This window comes from Bubalus kerabau, chromosome 11 (genome assembly GCF_029407905.1).
Source record: "Bubalus kerabau isolate K-KA32 ecotype Philippines breed swamp buffalo chromosome 11, PCC_UOA_SB_1v2, whole genome shotgun sequence".
Classification (NCBI taxonomy): domain Eukaryota; kingdom Metazoa; phylum Chordata; class Mammalia; order Artiodactyla; family Bovidae; genus Bubalus; species Bubalus kerabau.
The window spans coordinates 9,888,975-9,906,134 of record NC_073634.1 but is presented as its reverse complement, the minus strand read 5'-3'; the positions used below and the strand labels follow the sequence as shown (position 1 = coordinate 9,906,134).

At 46.9% G+C, this 17,160-nt stretch overlaps 1 protein-coding gene across 7 annotated transcripts in view; it reads right to left on the bottom strand.

The window, feature by feature from the left end:
• The window catches only part of IL1R1 (interleukin 1 receptor type 1), a 91,001-nt gene that overhangs the window by 46,453 nt on the left and 27,388 nt on the right, over positions 1-17,160 (bottom strand). The window contains exons 1-2 of one of the 7 annotated variants that reach the window (XM_055539513.1): positions 4,142-4,293; positions 3,421-3,548 (exon numbers count right to left, since the gene is read on the bottom strand). The exons of 3 other annotated variants lie outside the window; for them this stretch is intronic. The gene's annotated coding sequence lies outside the window, so the exon portion shown is untranslated. Of the gene's footprint in view, positions 1-3,420; positions 3,549-4,141; positions 4,294-8,630; positions 8,705-17,160 lie in introns of those variants that run through there. 3 more of the 7 variants (XM_055539515.1, XM_055539517.1, XM_055539516.1) reach the window with 3 other exon arrangements.

Here is a 17,160-nt window from a genome sequence, read left to right as displayed (position 1 = left end):
CGTCTTGTACCCCCTGCACTCAGTCTGCATAAAACGCCATTGACTTCATCAGACCAGTTGGCCCCTACCCAAGCATCTACACACCAAAATACATCATTTTAACCCAAATTACTTTACTTATTCCTTACACAGACTACTATATTATTTGGAAATAATGTTGTAGCTAAGTTTTATTATATCAACTCAGAATTGTAAAGGGGGGGGGTAAAATATTTTCATGAAAAGGGAGTATTCGTTTAGACCATGAAATTTTTGCACCTTGTTTTATGTCCCTGGACATATTCCAGTGTCTCTTGATTTATAGTCTATGGGAACTTGAATAGAATTTGTATGCTGCTGTTGTGCAAAAACTGTATAAATCTTAATTATGTTGAATTGGTTCATAGTGCCTTACAAGCCTACTTTTCCTTCTAATTTTCTATTCATTCTATTAATTTTTGAGAATTTGATATTGAAACTCCAACTAAAAATATTAATTTATCTACTTAAAAATAATTATAATTTATAGTGCAACTATATGTAGTTTTGTTGTGTATTTTCCAAGTGTCCTGTAACTGTGTTATCATACTTTCATAATTTAAAAACTAAAAAAAGAAATAAAAAGGGGGAGGATATTCGGTTTTGAGTGAGGTGAGAAGCACCAGTCTAAAGTGATAGCATCTGACTCAATTTGACTCTTGGTCAGGAGCCATTGGCTGTATTTTCAGGGGTCCATGAGTTCCCTAGGGGCTCAGATGGTAAAGAATCTGCCTGCAATGCAGGAGATCTGGGTTCGATCCCTGGGTTGGGAAGATCCCTTGGACTAGGGCATGGCAACCCATTCTAGTGTTCTTGCCTAGAGAATCCCATGGACAGAAGAGCCTGGTGGGCTACAGTCCATGGGGTTGCAAAGAGCCAGACACCACTGACTGACACTTCCATTTCATGAGTTCTCTGGTTTGGGAAGCCAGCTCTGCAGAGCCTGGAATGCCAAGCTGCTCCTCCATCAACAGCACCCTGAGTCCCCCTGAAACCCAGCTACCAAACTGCACTTTAGTGGGGGTCATTTGAGAGATGGCCCGATATCAGGAATCAGGTACAGGTACTTGTACTCTGTACCTCTTAAATGGGGACTCTCAGGAGCGAGTGCCTGCTTCTCTCTACCAGGAATGCTTTTGCATCTTCTGAGCACGTCTTTCTCATCTTGAAGACACGGGAGGCCGTGCTATGCCAGGTACCTGCAGGAAAATGTGTTGGTGTTGTCGGCCTCAGCTACTTGTTAGAACCACCCTGGGGACTCTAGGAACACCAGTGCCCCGGGCACACCCCAAGATGCTTGTTAGTTTGCGCTGCAGTCCCATCCAGCAGTGCTGAGAGTGCCCTGGGCGGGGCTGAGAAGCCGGCAGGACGGAGCACTGTGCTTTCTTTTGTTCCTGCAGCCCCACTGGGGTCACCCAATAAGGTACACACTGAAGGAGAGTGAAAGTGTTAGTCACTCAGTCATGCCCAACTCTTTGCGACCCCATGGACTGTAGGCCACCATGCTCCTCTGTCCATGGGATTTCCCAGGTGAGGATACTGGAGTGGGTTCCCATTCCTTTCTCCAGGGGATCTTCCCAACTCAGGGACTGAACCCAGATTTCCTGCATTGCAGGCCAATTCTTTACCATCTGGGCTACCAGGGAAGCCCCTAAGGTACACACTAGTACCTATAAAGTAAACAACAATGGCCTACTGTATACCACAGCAAACTTTACTCAATATCCTGTGATAAGCCATAATGGGTGCAGGGCAGGGGGGAAGGTTCAAGAGGGACAGGACATATAAATATTTACGGCTGATTCACGCTGTTGTATCGCAGAAGACAACACAACACTGTAAAGCAATTATCCTCCAATTAAAAATAAACTAAAAAAAATGATGGGAAAGAATCTGCAAACTGAATTTTGCAACTATACTTCAATTTTTAAAAGTACATAGTTCATCAAGCTTTACCTTATACATTTCTAGATTTCACTTTGTCTCCACTTTAAAATTTTTTTGATGTGTATCATCTTTATTACAACATTTATTACAACATTGCTTCTGTTTTATGTTTGGTTTTTTGGCCCTGTGGCATGTGGGATGTCAGCTCCCCTGACCAGGGAATGAACCCACACCTCCTGCCTTGGAAGGTGACGTCTTAACCATGGGACCACCAGGGACGTCCTTGTCTCCACTGTTGTTTTGCTTTCTTCCTGTTTTTAATTCATGGTGCTGAACTCCAAAGTATGCTGGTAACCCACAGCCCTGGGGAAGCCAGCCCCGTCCCACACTCGGTGAAATCACTCTGCAAGTTCCCGCGTGCCACAGCCAGGAGGCCGTGCCAGCACTGCCTGGGGCCCCAGCACCTAATGGGGTTCAAGGGGGGGCAAAGCTGCTCACAGTGCAGATCCTGTCAGCCCACCTGACACCCTGGAAGACAGGAAAACACAGGCAACTGCCGGCTGACAGCAGCAGACGGGGAGCAACAGGAGGCAGAGTCCCTGACGACTCCTGTCCTTCAAAGCGGTGTGTTCACATTGAGTTTGTCACATGTTAATAGCATTAAGAATAACCCCTGTGCTTCCCTAACCCCAGTGCTATGGGAGCTTCACTGCGGTTGTCCAGCTTTGCCACTTTGATCAGTGAGATGCTCTCCACGACCTCTCTGCCTACTTCCAGATGGACATGGCTGCCACGGATGCAGCCCAGTCACAGGCTCTCCATCTGTTCCTGTCCAGGAGCACGGCTGAGCCAGAGTGTATCGAGTGATGCCCAGGACAAGCACACTTTGTCCACTGGGACAAATCTCCAAGAATCCCATTAGGCAGAGAGACCGCCAATGCCCTCTACCTCACCAAGCAGACTCCTGTCCAATCAAGGACAGCGATTAGCACCCATCTTGTTCACTACTCTATCCTCAGTACTTATCATAGAAGAGTACCCGGCACACAGTAGACACTCGATAAACATTTGTTAAGTAAACTGTTGTTTAGTCGTTCAGTCATGTCTGACTCTTTGTGAACCCATGGACTGTAGCCTGCCAGGCTCCCTGTCCATGGAACTCTCTAGGCAGAATACTGGAGTGGGTTGCCATTCCCTTCTCCAGAGGATCTTCCCAACCCAGAGATCGAATTCAGGTCTCCTGCATCGTGGGGAGATTCTTTACCATCTGAGCACCAGGGGGTATGACTACAAAATACTAAATGGAGTACTGAATAGGATATAAAATAGGTAAGAAAGAACCCACCTGCCAATGCAGGAGACACACGAGACGGGGGTTTGATCCCTGGGTCGGGAAGGGAATGACAACCCACTCCAGTATTCTTGCTTGGAGAATCCCATGGACAGAGGAGCCCGGCCGGCTACAGCCCATGGGGTCACAGAAAGTCAGACATGACTGAGCGCCTTAGCACATACCATGTGGAGTCCAGAGGTCTCTGTCTCCTTCTGGGTGCCAGCCCTCCACCAAGGTAATCACCCCATCTAAGCTTCTGTTTCCTCCGCTGTAACAGGAGGGTGATAATCGCGTGTCTCTCGGGAGACTGCTGGGAGGATAAAAGAGCATTAAGTATAAACGGTCTTATAAACTGTAAAGTGTGGTGCATGCCTGTTATGAATGAGTGGCACCCTAGTGTCTGCAGCTACACCACTCAGTGTCAACCTTCATCTGGAGGAGCCACAACTTACCCTTCCCCACGGTGGTTAGGGCATTCATTAACTATCTCCTCCAGGAGACAACCCTTTCCAGCCCAAAGCCCTAGGAGGGCCGCTCCCAAACCAGTTCAACTTGGCAGGACTAAAACGCCTGCAAGCAACTTACAGACACACCCTAGAATAAACCTCCAGAAAGACTGCCAAGTTCCCCAAAGACAGATTTGAACAACTTTTACTCCTGGTTCACACAGGAATAAAAACAACCACCCTCCCCGCAAAAAGAACAACAAAACACAGATTAAACCGCCATCACCTTCTTACAAGACAAACTGACAACCAAGAGTAGGAGGAAAGGACGCTCGCTTTCTGCGCGCTGTGCAGGGAAAGGGGACGCCCCGCGCGAAGGTTCCAAAGAGACAGTCGTCCACCTCCCGCCCCCCCCCCGCCCCCGCCCCGGACCCCAACCTCGCCCCCGCCCTCCTACCTGGCGCCCGGCGGTCGCGTGCGGGGAGGCCGGGCGGGCAGAGGCGCCCTGGGAGCCGGCACATCACATCCCCACGGTCCGGACCCGGACCCGGACCCGCGCTCCCTGCCGGCTCCGCCTCCTCGCGCCCGGGGAAGTAGGGGCGCGGTTCCGCTGGGGCGGGGACGGCTCCCACTCCGCCCCACCGCGGAGCCGGGAGACTGCCGGCCCCTTCCGGCGCCACCCTCCCCTTGGCATCCCCGCGCAGGACCCTGGACGGCGGCCGCGCGCCCCTCGGGACAGAGAGGGGATGACTCAGTGTGACCTCGGCCCCGTGCATGTCCCCCACCCCCACGGCGGGGCCCCTGGGCACGATTTCCAGTGGAGTTCTCGACCCCAGGTACGCTCACACTCCTGTCCCCAAGCCTGACCTTCAGCAAGCCTCAGGCGCTTTGTTGAACTTCTCTGAACCGCCGTTTCCTCGTCTGCGAAAAGGGATCTTAACAGCACCCACCTCGTGGAGCAGTTGTGGGTTTTCAAGGCGCTAATGGCCGTAAACCTGGGGCCAGGCGCAGAGTTGATGCTCCACAAATCACCTGCTGCTTTTACTGTTACTCTTCTGGGTCCGGACAAGAGAACAGCAGTGCATGTGGTCCAATCTTGATATCAGACTTCCTGGCCAGACCTCGTGGGCTTTTAAGCTTAAAACTCACTTAAGTTCGTTTTGAACTCAGAGGAATGCAATGAATGGGTCACACCTACACCTCCCTGGGGAGGGTGGGCGGAGGGAGGAGGCTGAAGTCCCAGTGCACCCCCTTGGTTCCAAGGAACCCTTCCCTTTCCAATCTGTGCCTCCAGCGAGTGACTGGCCCCCAGCTTGTTTTGAGGACTTCATAGGCCAACCTCCCAGGAGACACGGAGTCAACGATGATTGTTTCCTTCCTAATAGAACACACCACCCCTTCCTGTATCCCTTCCCGCCTGGGCAGACGCTGGTGTCCCTCACCCATCTCTTGATATCCACATCAGAAACTCAGGAACTGAGACAACTTCAGCTGCCCCAGATAATTCTGAGATGGAAGAAAGCATAAATCGTCCAGCAGCCACAGCTCTTCTGCTCTAATGCCTGTCTTGAGACCACAAATGATGATATTGTTCTCTCTTTTTTTTTTCTTTTTCTTTTATCTGGTTCCAGAGTTCATATGGGAAATAGATGGGGAAACAGTGGAAACAGTGTCAGACTTTATTTTGGAGGGCTCCAAAATCACTGCAGATGGTAATTGCAGCCATGAAATTAAAAGACGCTTACTCCTTGAAAGGAAAGTTATGACCAACCTAGACAGCATATTCAAAAGCAGAGATGTTACTTTGCCAACAAAGGTCCGTCTAGTCAAGGCTATGGTTTTTCCTGTGGTCATGTATGGATGTGAGAGCTGGACTGTGAAGAAGGCTCAGCACCGAAGAACTGATGCTTTTGAACTGTGGTGTTGGAGAAGACTCTTGAGAGTCCCTTGGATTGCAAGGAGATCCAACCAGTCCATTCTGAAGGAGATCAGCCCTGGGATTTCTTTGGAAGGAATGATGCTAAAGCTGAAACTCCAGTACTTTGGCCACCTCATGCGAAGAGTTGACTCATTGGAAAAGACTCTGATGCTGGGAGGGATTGGGGGCAGGAGGAGAAGGGGACGACAGAGGATGAGATGGCTGGATGGCATCACTGACTCGATGGACGTGAGTCTCAGTGAACTCCGGGAGTTGGTGATGGACAGGGAGGCCTGGCGTGCTGCGATTCACGGGGTTGCAAAGAGTCGGACACGACTGAGCGACTGAACTGAACTGAACTGAGAGTTCATATGGATCCTCTTTCTCGGAGGAACAGGCTTCAATTTGGGGCTGGTGATAAAGCATTATGAGAACTCGTCACATGTCCCATCTCGTAGTGAATTTCTATTTAGGTGATGGTTCTCAAAACCCAACTTGCATGTTAGAATCACCGAGAGGATCTGGACTGCTGATGCTCAGATAAGTGTCATCAGAATCTCTGCGGCTGACACCCAAATATCAGAATTTTGAAAGCTCCCGTGCATGTGCGCTAAATCGCTTCAGTCATGTCCAACCCTTTGCAACCCCATGGACTGTGTAGCCCACCAGGCTCCTCTGTCCATGGAATTTTCCAGGCAATAATACTGGAGTGGGTTGCCATGTCCTCCTCCAAGGGATCTTCCTGACCCAGGGATCAAACCCTTGTCTCTTAGCTCTCCTGCATTGGCTGGCAATTTCTTTACCACTAGTGCCACTGCAGTCCCTTGGATTGCAAGGAGATAAAACCAGTCAATCCTAAAGGAAATCAACCCTGAATATTCACTGGAAGGACTGATGCTGAAGCTCCCAACAATTTGGCCACATGATGCAAAGAGCTGACTCAGTGGAAAAGACCCTAATGCTGGGAAAGATTGAAGGCAGGAGGAGATGGGGACGACAGAGGGTGAGATGGTTGGATGGTATCACCAACTCAATGGACATGAGTTTGAGCAAACTCAAAGCCTGGTGTGCTGCAGTCCATGGGGTTGCAAAGAGTCAGAACTACTTAAGAGACTGAACAACATGTGTCACCGTAGACCCAGGGGATTGCAACATGTGTGCAGGATTGCAAACAAGTGTGTGTCCAGACTGACAGTGCTGCCGATTCTCTGCATCTTCCACTTGAAACTGCTTCATCGCATGTGTCCAAGTGGCAGTTAATGAAACTGACATGGGGGGACCAGCTGAACACTGCAGAACTAGCCCAGAAGTGATACAACTGTCTTACTGTTTATGCAATGGAAGTTTTTAAAGTCATTTACAAGTAGAAAGTAAAATTGATTTGTGTGATCATGTAGAAATAATAATTACATTTTCATCTTTCTTTATGTTCTGATGCCTCGGACAAACCCCTACCCCAGCTGTTCTGCTAGATGCCTGGGCCCATAGACCCAAGGAGGACCCTCAAACAGCCCCCCATTGTGGGGATGAGACCTGAAGGCCTGCCCTTCTCACCTGTGACCACTGTTCTGCTGGGATCCTGAAATCATCATCTCCCTCACTCAGCTGTGCTGAATGCCTTCCCTGGCTCCTCCTCCCTCTGTTTCCTAGGTAACAGGTGTGCCCACCTGCCCTGGTCCACCCTGGGTTGGAGGCTTCAGAAGGTGGAGACTGTCACATAAGTCACTGCTCTGGTCTCAGCATCGCACAGATACTGTAGATGCAGGGTATACTTTAGGTCAGAGACCTTTCATGAAAATAATGACACATGTAGTTTGACAGAAGTGTGTGAGCAACAGAAACAACAGAACACTTCTGGAATGCATGTCCCTCACTCCTCTCCCATCTCTGAGACTCTCACTTGGGAGACTCGACTGCCTGCTACCCTCCAGACCACCTTCCTTAAGAGAGACTGTGTGTGTTAGTCGCTCAGTCGTGTCCGACTCTTTGCGACCCCATGGACTGTAGCCTGGCAGGCTTCTCTGTCCATGGAATTCTCCAGGCAAGAATACTGGAGTGGATTGCCATTCCCTTCTCCAGAGGCACTTCCTAACCCAGGGATTGAACCCTGGTCTCCTGCATCGCAGGCAGATTCTTTACCGTTTGAGCTACAGGGAAGTCTAAGAAAGACTGTATTCCCTGAGAATTTTCAGTCTCTCTCCTACCCGTCAAGCTCCTCAGATCACGTGACCCTCTTCAGGAGGACCATCTTACAATGCATGAAAGAAACAGCACCTGGTCGACTGGTACAGCATGCTCTCATGGTCTGAAACACAAGACGCTGCCCATGGCCAATGAGGCATGACACTTTGAAGGACTGCCCATTGTGAACATTCAGGCCAGACATGACAGCTCTAAAGAGGGAGCATTTATGTGCTTGTTTCCTTGACTCCCCAAAGCTAAAATGCTGGTGAACTCTGAGCCTCTCATTTATATCATAAACCATCGAGTTCAGAAGGATGTACATTCATGTAACGAGCGCAAGGTATTTTTCCCACCCAGAGGAGCAGCGTTCAGCAGGAGGCAAGAAGGAAAGCAGAGAAGAAATGCCTGGTGTGTGCTGACCCTGGACAGTCACTGAGAGGAGACTCAGCACCCCATTCTCCCCTGCCACCAAGCAAAAGAGAGACCCTGGCCTCCTCCCGAGAGAGGAGGCTTGAGGGGACTCTGGAAGAGACCAGAATCCCTGGGCTCCCCGAGGTGTAGCCCTGGACACCACCCATGTCGTAGCAAAGACTGGGGTCCAGCATGGCCCAGGCCAAGGGGCAGCTGGACAACAGAAATGCTGGGCCTGGGCCAGGCTGCCTTGCTAGGTCCAGTGTTCAGAGTCCCAGACCCTCCAAGGGGACATCAGGGGGGCTGAGATGAGCTGGCACAGGTTGGAACCAGCAGGGCAAGCTCAATCTCCACTGGGGGATATAAGTCCAGAGAATGACCTTCAGGCAGAACCCTTATCTGGACCCCAGGACAAGCCGAAAGCTTTCCCTACCTCCACCTCCATCACGTCCGAAGAATCCCGGTTACCGTCCAGAGGAAAACAAGCTGCTTGAAGAGGGAAGAGTTCTGAACAGATTCTCTTAGGTTATGCAAAGAGACTGAGCCGTAACCCAGTGCAGACTAAACAACTCTGCATTGCCAAGATTTTTTTTTTTTTTTTTTTTTTTTTTTGCTGGCATCAGATGGAAATGAGGCTTCACACGCTAAGCTGACTTCAGTCATGGAAAAGTTTTTCAAAAATTACATGTTGGCACAAGGGGCCTCTGTGACTCTGGCTACGCCTGTTTCTTTTTGTTGTTGTTATTTATGGAACTGCCGGTAAGTGTTTACAGAACCACAGTGTTCCCTGAGAGGGGTTTAAAAACCACTGTCCTAGATGGACTTCCTTCTACGGTCTAGTTTTTTTGCTCCGTTCACACATTTTCCATCCACTGGCCTCCAAATAATGACTTTTTAAATCTATGTCTCTTTCTACGTCCTCTCACCGCAGCTTCGTAGCTTTAACAGGCTGGAGGCTTCCTTTCTCTACATAAGTAGTTTACGTGTAAAGTTTACACGTAAGTGTAAAAGTTTCTTCTTCAGAAGGACGCAGCTCTTCTGATGAAGGCTGTGGGACGGGCAAGCATTCGGGCCCACAATATTAGCAAGGACCCTAAGGAGAAGCACGAGGAACTTCCTTCCAACTGCTACCACCCCAGCAGGGACAGGCATTCCCACTCACATAGTGGCAGCAGCCGTGGTGTCAGTAAGCACAGCGCCGATGAGCTACCACCCACTGTTCTGAGGAGTCCTGTGGGCCTGAGCAGTGCTGGTATTTCCTCCAGTTCTGACTCTTCAGGGAAGAAGCTGCGTATCAATGATGCATCTCAGCAGCATCACTCCACAATGAGCGCAAATTCCATGAGTTCAGGTGGACGATGGACATCTCAGTGCCCTCGTGAAACTGGACAAGAAGCCAGTGGAGACCAATGGCTCTGATGTCAATCACGAGCACAGGTCAAACAGCCAGCATATGGACCTTCATCATGTTGGACTCACTGTTAAGTGCCCAAGGAATGAATGTGTATTCATTTCTTTAGGTCAATTTTTCCTTGACTTTTTTAATTTAAAAATTGTTAGCATGAAAAACTTCCTTCTGACATGGAAATTTCTGTGATCATCTTTCTACTCAAGTTCCTCTGATTGTTAAGAATTTTACCAATCAGACAGCTACACATGAACTAGAAGAGGAGAGCTGGGGAGAAAGTATAAAATATCAGAAAACTTCCATGGAAAATAAACTACTTCTTAACCTCCTTTGTGTGCTTCCCAGGTGGCACAGTGGTAAAAGAATCCACTGCCAATGCAGGAGATGCACGAGACACAGGTTCAATCCCTGGGCTGGGAAGATCCCCTGCAGGAGGAAATGGACATGCACTCCAGTATTCTTGCCTGGAAAATCCCATGGACAGAGGAGCCTGCCGGGCTTTAGTCCACAGGGTTGCAAAGAGTCAGACACAACTGAGCATGCACACACATGCACATAACCTCCTTTGTGAAGAAGAAAAGACACACACGGCAGGCAGCGCTGCCAACTCTTGGTTCTAATTGCAGTTTTCATCTTGTTCAATGAAAGTAAATGGCCACAGAGGCTCCTAATGTCTGGTTTTTGCCATGTTAGCATAGAAAGAACACAGCAAGTTCCAATGGCTGACTGCCTTAGTAACTTCCAAGAATTGTTAGCAACCTAGCAGAACTGGACTGGTGGGCCTTCTCTTTTATACCAGGCTGTCTTAGACTTGGTGACTGGTTCAACACATAACACAAAACCACGTATGATCACGTCATCTATCACCATCCAAAAGGCAGCTGTTACCAACTTCCCTGTGTCATCAAAAAAAAAAAGGGCTGAGCGAACCTTTTGTGCTTAGTCATACACAAAATACGTAACAAGAGTACCGCTTTCCTTAAACACAGTTCTCAGTCTAATGTTCTTTCCTTGTAACTCTACACTGTCCCAGCATCATTGGTTTTCTACAAGATTCTGGAACTGGTCACCTTCCCTTTTCCCCGAGCACCCAAGCACCTTCCAAAATCCAGATGTTGCAATCTCTCAACCCTTTGATCCTTTTGGAATATAACTGCCAAATTAATTTCTTTAAGTGGTTTCCTTCCTTTCAACGTGATCACTGTAATACATTAAAGGGATTTTCCAGGGGCTCAGTGGTAAAGAATCCACCTATCAACACAGGAGATGCAAATTCGATCCTTGGCTTGGGAAGAGCCCCTGAAGGAGGGCATGGCAACCTACTCCAGTATTCTTGCCTGGAGAATCCCATGGACAGAGGAGCCTGGCAGGCTACAGTCCATGGGGTCCCAAAGAGTCGGACACGACTGAGTGACTAAACAAATATATTAAAGGTGGATGAAAATTCTCTACTCCTCCTTTAATTTAGAGGCAAAGTCAGATTTCCCTTCCCTTGAATCTGGCATCCCCTTAAATCAGTGACTTACTCAACCAATTCCAACCAATAAAATGAGGTAGAATGGAATTTCTGGGACTTCTGGGGCAAGATCATCAGAAACCTTTCAGCTTCTTCCTGAGTCTCTTGGAGGACTCTCTTGGTGCCCAAAGCTGCCTAGTAAGAAGTATTACTCTCCGGAGACTGCCACACTATTAGAAACCTTAAACCCCATAAAGACCACATAGATATACCCCAGTCCACAGCCCCAGCTGACAGCCAGGACCTACCCCAGCCATGGGAGAGCCATCTTGGATGTTAAGCCAGTCAACTCTAGTCAGCTACTATCTGACTACATACCCAGGAGGGGCACCAAAGGAAAACCTCCCAGCTGAGTCCCCTCAACCCACAGAAGCATGAGTGATAATAACACACTGTTTTTTTAAGTCACTGAGTTTGTAGCATAATAACAGACCAGAAGCAATGGCCACACTCAGGAATGTGCCACGATTCTCCGTGGCCCATCCTGAACCATGGCAAGTCAGCCCAGCCTGCGACATCTCCCAGAATTAAAACGACACTGATCTCTTTTCTCCATCGTCACCTCTGAACACTGCCTAGTCACAGAGTTCCTTAATATCTATCTCACCAGCAAATAAAGGAAAAATGAGAGGTATGAGATGGTCAAATAGGTTTAGCTTTAAATACACTATTCAGAGTAAGAGAAGTGGCTTATAATCTTGTACTTTTCAGCAAATGCTAACTGCAAGAATGATTTAGTTTCTAGTGTTGTTATTCCGTGATTTTCCAAGAAATAGTACAACCCGTAAGAAGTAAGCCTCTGTCAGCGAAGATACTTAGAAGAGTAACGCGAGGCCATGACTTCTGACATCAGAAGCAGAAGGGAAATCTGGGCAGACTCAAGAATGGCAAAACCAATACAATATTGTAAAGTGAAAATAATAATAATAATAATAAAATTAAAAAAAAAGAATGCCTAGTTGTTTAATCGTTTCCCTAATATCCAAAGGTTATATTAACACTCACCTATTCCTTTCTCTTGTCTTTTCTCAAAACAAACAATTTGGCAAAAACTTGGCAGCTGATGAACTGCTGTCCAACAGTCACCCCTGTTCACTTTGCCCCCAAAGAGAATGGAGCTGGGTCCAAGGGTTGGGAGATGAGGCCATAGGACCACAGAGGCCTTCTTTGCCTCTTGCATTCTTATTAGTAAGTCTCTAAAGTAAGAGCTTTGATGGACAATGCTGAGCCATCCCAACTCTGGGATGGTTAGACCTACTGATGAGCTCAGCCTGTGGTCAAGAATACAGCTGGTATTGACCTCAGAGAAAGCCAATGCCACGGGGCCCGGAGTCATCCCAAGAGTGACCATAGTAGAAGCCTATGATCTTAATTCCTCAATAACTGCATAAAATATTCAGACTTGGGACCAGTTTTGGGCAGGAGACACAGAAGATTCCCTGAGTGTGACTTCTGTATGGGCACCAAAGATGTCTTCTTGTATTCCTCTAGATCTGTGCTACCCAATACATGTAGCCTCTAGAAGCATGAAGCTATTTTAAACATTAGTAATTGACATAAGTTTGAGCAAACTCCAGCTGCAGCCTGGCATGCTGCAGCCCATAGGGTCACAAAGAGTAGGACATGACTGAATAACTGAACAACAACATAATTACTTTACATTCATAAATATAATGCTTTGTCCATAATTATTTCATATCTATATTTTTTATTTCTCTGGTAAATATAATATCTTCAGGGATTAGAACCATGTATTTTGGGGGGAGGATGGGGAATCTCTCTGCTCTCTGTCCCAAAACACTCATATCAACCATATCACTACCCTGGATGTCAGAATTAGTCAACGTATAGGCTAAGGAAAGTCTTCCCTGGTGGCTGAGATAGTAAAGAATCTGCCTGCAATCCAGGCCCATTGACTCATTCTTGGCTGGCAGCAGAATTCTGCTACAGTTTCTGCAAGTTCATAGATATGACAGTCAGCCATGAACATGCCTCAGATTCCTTAAACATCTCAAAAAACTTTCTCTCAATTTTGGTTGGAAATGCTTTAAGAATATTTATAAAACATAGACCAGAAATAATGAATATTAGCCAGGATCAAGATTTTTGATGAAACAAGTAGATTGTGAATGATCTCAAGTGAAAAACAGCCTGGCGATTGCCAGATTCTAACAAGAAAAGCTCCCCAGGTTGTGAAGGTAGGAAGGAAAGTGAAGGGGGAGAGAGAAGGGGCGGCCTATGAATGCACTGTCTCCAGTCTTGCTGAACCCAAGAATACTGAAGAAAGACTTATTAGCCATCACGGTCGCTTGAACACAAGCATCAGGAGGAAGATGTTTAGAGGAAATTGTATGAATGTTAACAAAAGATTGTTAAAGAGTAAAAGATATTCTACATTAGTAGTTTTCAAGGGGCTTCCCTGGTGGCTCAGATGGTAAAGAATCCACCTGCAATGCAAGAGACCTGGGTTCGATCCCTGGGTTGGGAAGATCCCCTGCAGGAGGAAATGGGAATCCACACCTACTCCAATATTTTTGCCTGCAGAATCCCCATGGACAGATGAGTGTGGTGGGCTACAGTGAAGCACACAGTGGTTCTCAAAGGTCCCTGAGACCCACCCAGGAGGTCTACAAAGTCAAACCTACTATGATACTAATTCGAAGATAGCCTGTTCTTTTTCTGCACGTCTTCTCACAAGAAGCTTTTGTTATTGTTGTTCAGTCACCCAGTGGTGTCTGACTCTTTGGGACCACATGGACTGCAGCACTATAGGCTTCCCTGTCCTTCACTATCTCCTGGAGTTTGCTCAAATTCATGTCCATTGAGTCGGTGATGCTATCTAACCATCTCATCCTCTGCCGTGCCCCCTCCCCTTCTCTTCCTGCCCTCAATCTTTCCCAGCATCAGGGTTTTTTCCCAGTGAGTTAGCTCTTCATATCCAATGGCCAAAGTATTGGAGCTTCAGCTTCAGAACAGTCCTTCCAATGAATACTCAGGGTTGAATATCACAAGAAACCACATGACCTATAATATCTCAAAGACTATGTGCAGATACAAGAATTGTCTTCTGCTGAGCCAAATATTAGTGAGATTTCCACAACAATGGAAACAGTACAAAACAATGCCAGAAAAAATTCTATTTTTAAACTTTGTTTTAAAAATCTAATAATTTTTATAAAGGAGATGTGACTTATGGTAACAGGTAATGAAGTTACTATTTTCAATGATTAATAAAAATTCATTTTAATATTTAGTTTCATTTCTAGATCAATATAAATAGTTAATCCATATAAACAGATCTTTTTAAGTTTAAAGTTTGCAATAATTTTTAAGAGTGAAAGGAGGTCTTTAAATCACAAGTTTGAGAACTTCTGTTCTGCAAAAAGCTTGGGGAGGGCTTCTCTGGAGACTCAGTGGTAAAGAATCCACCTGCCAGTGTAGGACACATGGGTTCAATCACTAGTCCAGGAAGATCCCACATACTGTGCAGCAACTAAGCCTGTGTGCCACAACTACTAAGCTTGTGTTCTAGAACCCAGGAGCCTCAACAAGAGAAGCCACCACAACGAGAAGCCTGCACACCACAACTACAGAAAAGCCTGTATAGCAATGAAGACCCAACACAGCCAAAAATTAATTTTAAAAAAGCTTGGGCAGCTCTATGGAGACCACCATGAAGTTCATGGAAGTTATCTTCCCAGAAGCAAGGATCAAGGGAAGATCAAGGGGTGAGAAGGGAGAACCACCCCAACAATGGCTGCTTCACCTGTTCCCCAGACTTTGAAATGGAACTGCACTACACAGCGCCCCTCTGAGCCTCCCTAAGAAACTGTGCCCTAGTTCACCAGTGTGATCTGAACTTCTCTCTTGGGTTACACAAGTCCCAGCCTGAGTTTCTCAAAGGGTGTGCAAGACAGTCAGTGTCATTTATAGCTTACCTCACCACTGGGTCCCTAACTGTTCATCTGACTCAAACCTCAGTTCAGTTCAGTTGCTCAGTCGTGTCCGACTCTTTGTGACCCCATGAATTCCAGCATGCCAGGCCTCCCTGTCCATCACCAGCTCCCGGAGTTCACTCATACTCACGTCCACAGAGTCAGTGATGCCATCCAGCCATCTCATCCTCTGTCGTCCCCTTCTCCTCCTGCCCGCAATCCCTCCCAGCATCAGAGTCTTTTCCAATGAGTCAACTCTTCACATGAGGATCTGACCCAAACCTAGTAACTGATTATACAGGAAGGACACACAAACGTCAGGACATACACATATCTGACAATGAGTTATATGCTTTCATAGAACATCCATTCAGAGTCTGTCATACAGAGGGAAGGAAGGAAGTCAGAAGAAGAAAAACAAATAGCACATATTAACACATGTATGGAGAATCTAGAAAAATGGTACAGATGAACCTATTTGCAGGGCAGGAATAAAGATGTTTCCCTGGTGGCTCAGCCGGTAAAGCCATTGCAGGTGGCTCATTCCTGCAATGCCAGAGACCCGGATTCAATCCCTGGATTGGGAAGATCCCCTGGGAAGGGAATGGCTACCTACTCCAGTATTCTTGCCTGGAGAATCCCTTGGACAGAGGAGCCTGGCAGACTACAGCCCATGGGGTCAGAAAGAGTCAGACATGACTTAGTGACAAAACAACAATCCACTCAGGCTCTGTGAATCTATGGAAGGGTATAACATTCCTGCCCTGTTAACAGAGAAACTTCACAGGGTAACTGAGAAGCTTACAGATAATGAATGTACCTGAGAATATTTTTAACTGAATAGTACTGGAGTGGGTTGCCATTGCCTTCTCCAAATAATACTATGCTGCTACTGCTAAGTCGCTTCAGTCGTGTTCGACTCTGTGCGACCCCGTAGATGGCAGCCCACCAGGCTGCCCTGTCCATGGGATTCTCCAGGCAAGAACACTGGAGTGGGTTGCCATTTCCTCCTCCAATGCATGAAAGTGAAAAGTCAAAGTGAAGTCGCTCAGTCGTGTCTGACTCCTAGCAACCCCATGGACTGCAGCCTACCAGGCTCCTCCGTCCATGGGATTTTCCAGGCAAGAGTACTGGAGTGGGGTGCCATTACCTTCTCCAATAATACTATACAAAGCAGCAAATATTACTGAAGCTTTATGAGCCATAAACTCCTAATGTGATCTCATTTTGAAATAGGGATATTTCTGGTAATGAGTGGATTCATATTTCTGACTAAAAGGGTAGATACACTAGTATATACACCAGCCAATAAGTTTCTCATTCCAAAACACCAACCAAAGCCACAGCTAAAAAGCGGGGATTATCTGCACAAATACTCCAGTCTAAAGTAATCAGAGATGAAAAGTACAAATAGCTTGGTCTCAGGTGATAGGACACTAAATATAGTCAACATCACAAAGGACTCTCAGGAGCCGAAATCTAAACAGTACTCAAAGACCGAGTAGGGCTTCAAGGAAACAAAATGGTGGTTGGCAACCAGAAGTTTCTCAACCTTCCTCACGCAAACTCTGAAACATTAAGTGTTGCCTCGCTGAAGTGGTTCTGTTTCTCTTCATTTTTCATTGTTAAAAAGCTCTGCCCAAATTTGAATCATTTCCTGTCTGAACAACTGCAATCTCTCTTTCCCGTCCTTCCTACACAATTAAACTCCCTATCGCCTCTGCCAGAGAAATGCCCTCCTCGTTGCCAAGTAAGCATCTCAAGCTGTGAGATGGCAGGCACGCACGCGCATGCGCACACACGTTCCTGCGCCAGAGCACGTGTCGGCATATCACTTACTGCACACGGTCCTTCATGATCTTGTCTACTCACGGTCTGTTTCTACTAGCATGTGTGCCCCCAGGAGGATGGGAATTTAGTTTGTTTTATTCACCATCGCATTATCATTATCTAGAAGAAAGCCTGACATGTAGTAAATGCACATCATGGAAAATGAATATCATTGAACTCTGTACATTGAAAGCTCTTTTACTTGATTTCAGGGTTGTGTTTTTTTTGTTTGTTTGTTTTTGGTTTTTTTGTCCCTTCCATTTAATTTACTTTA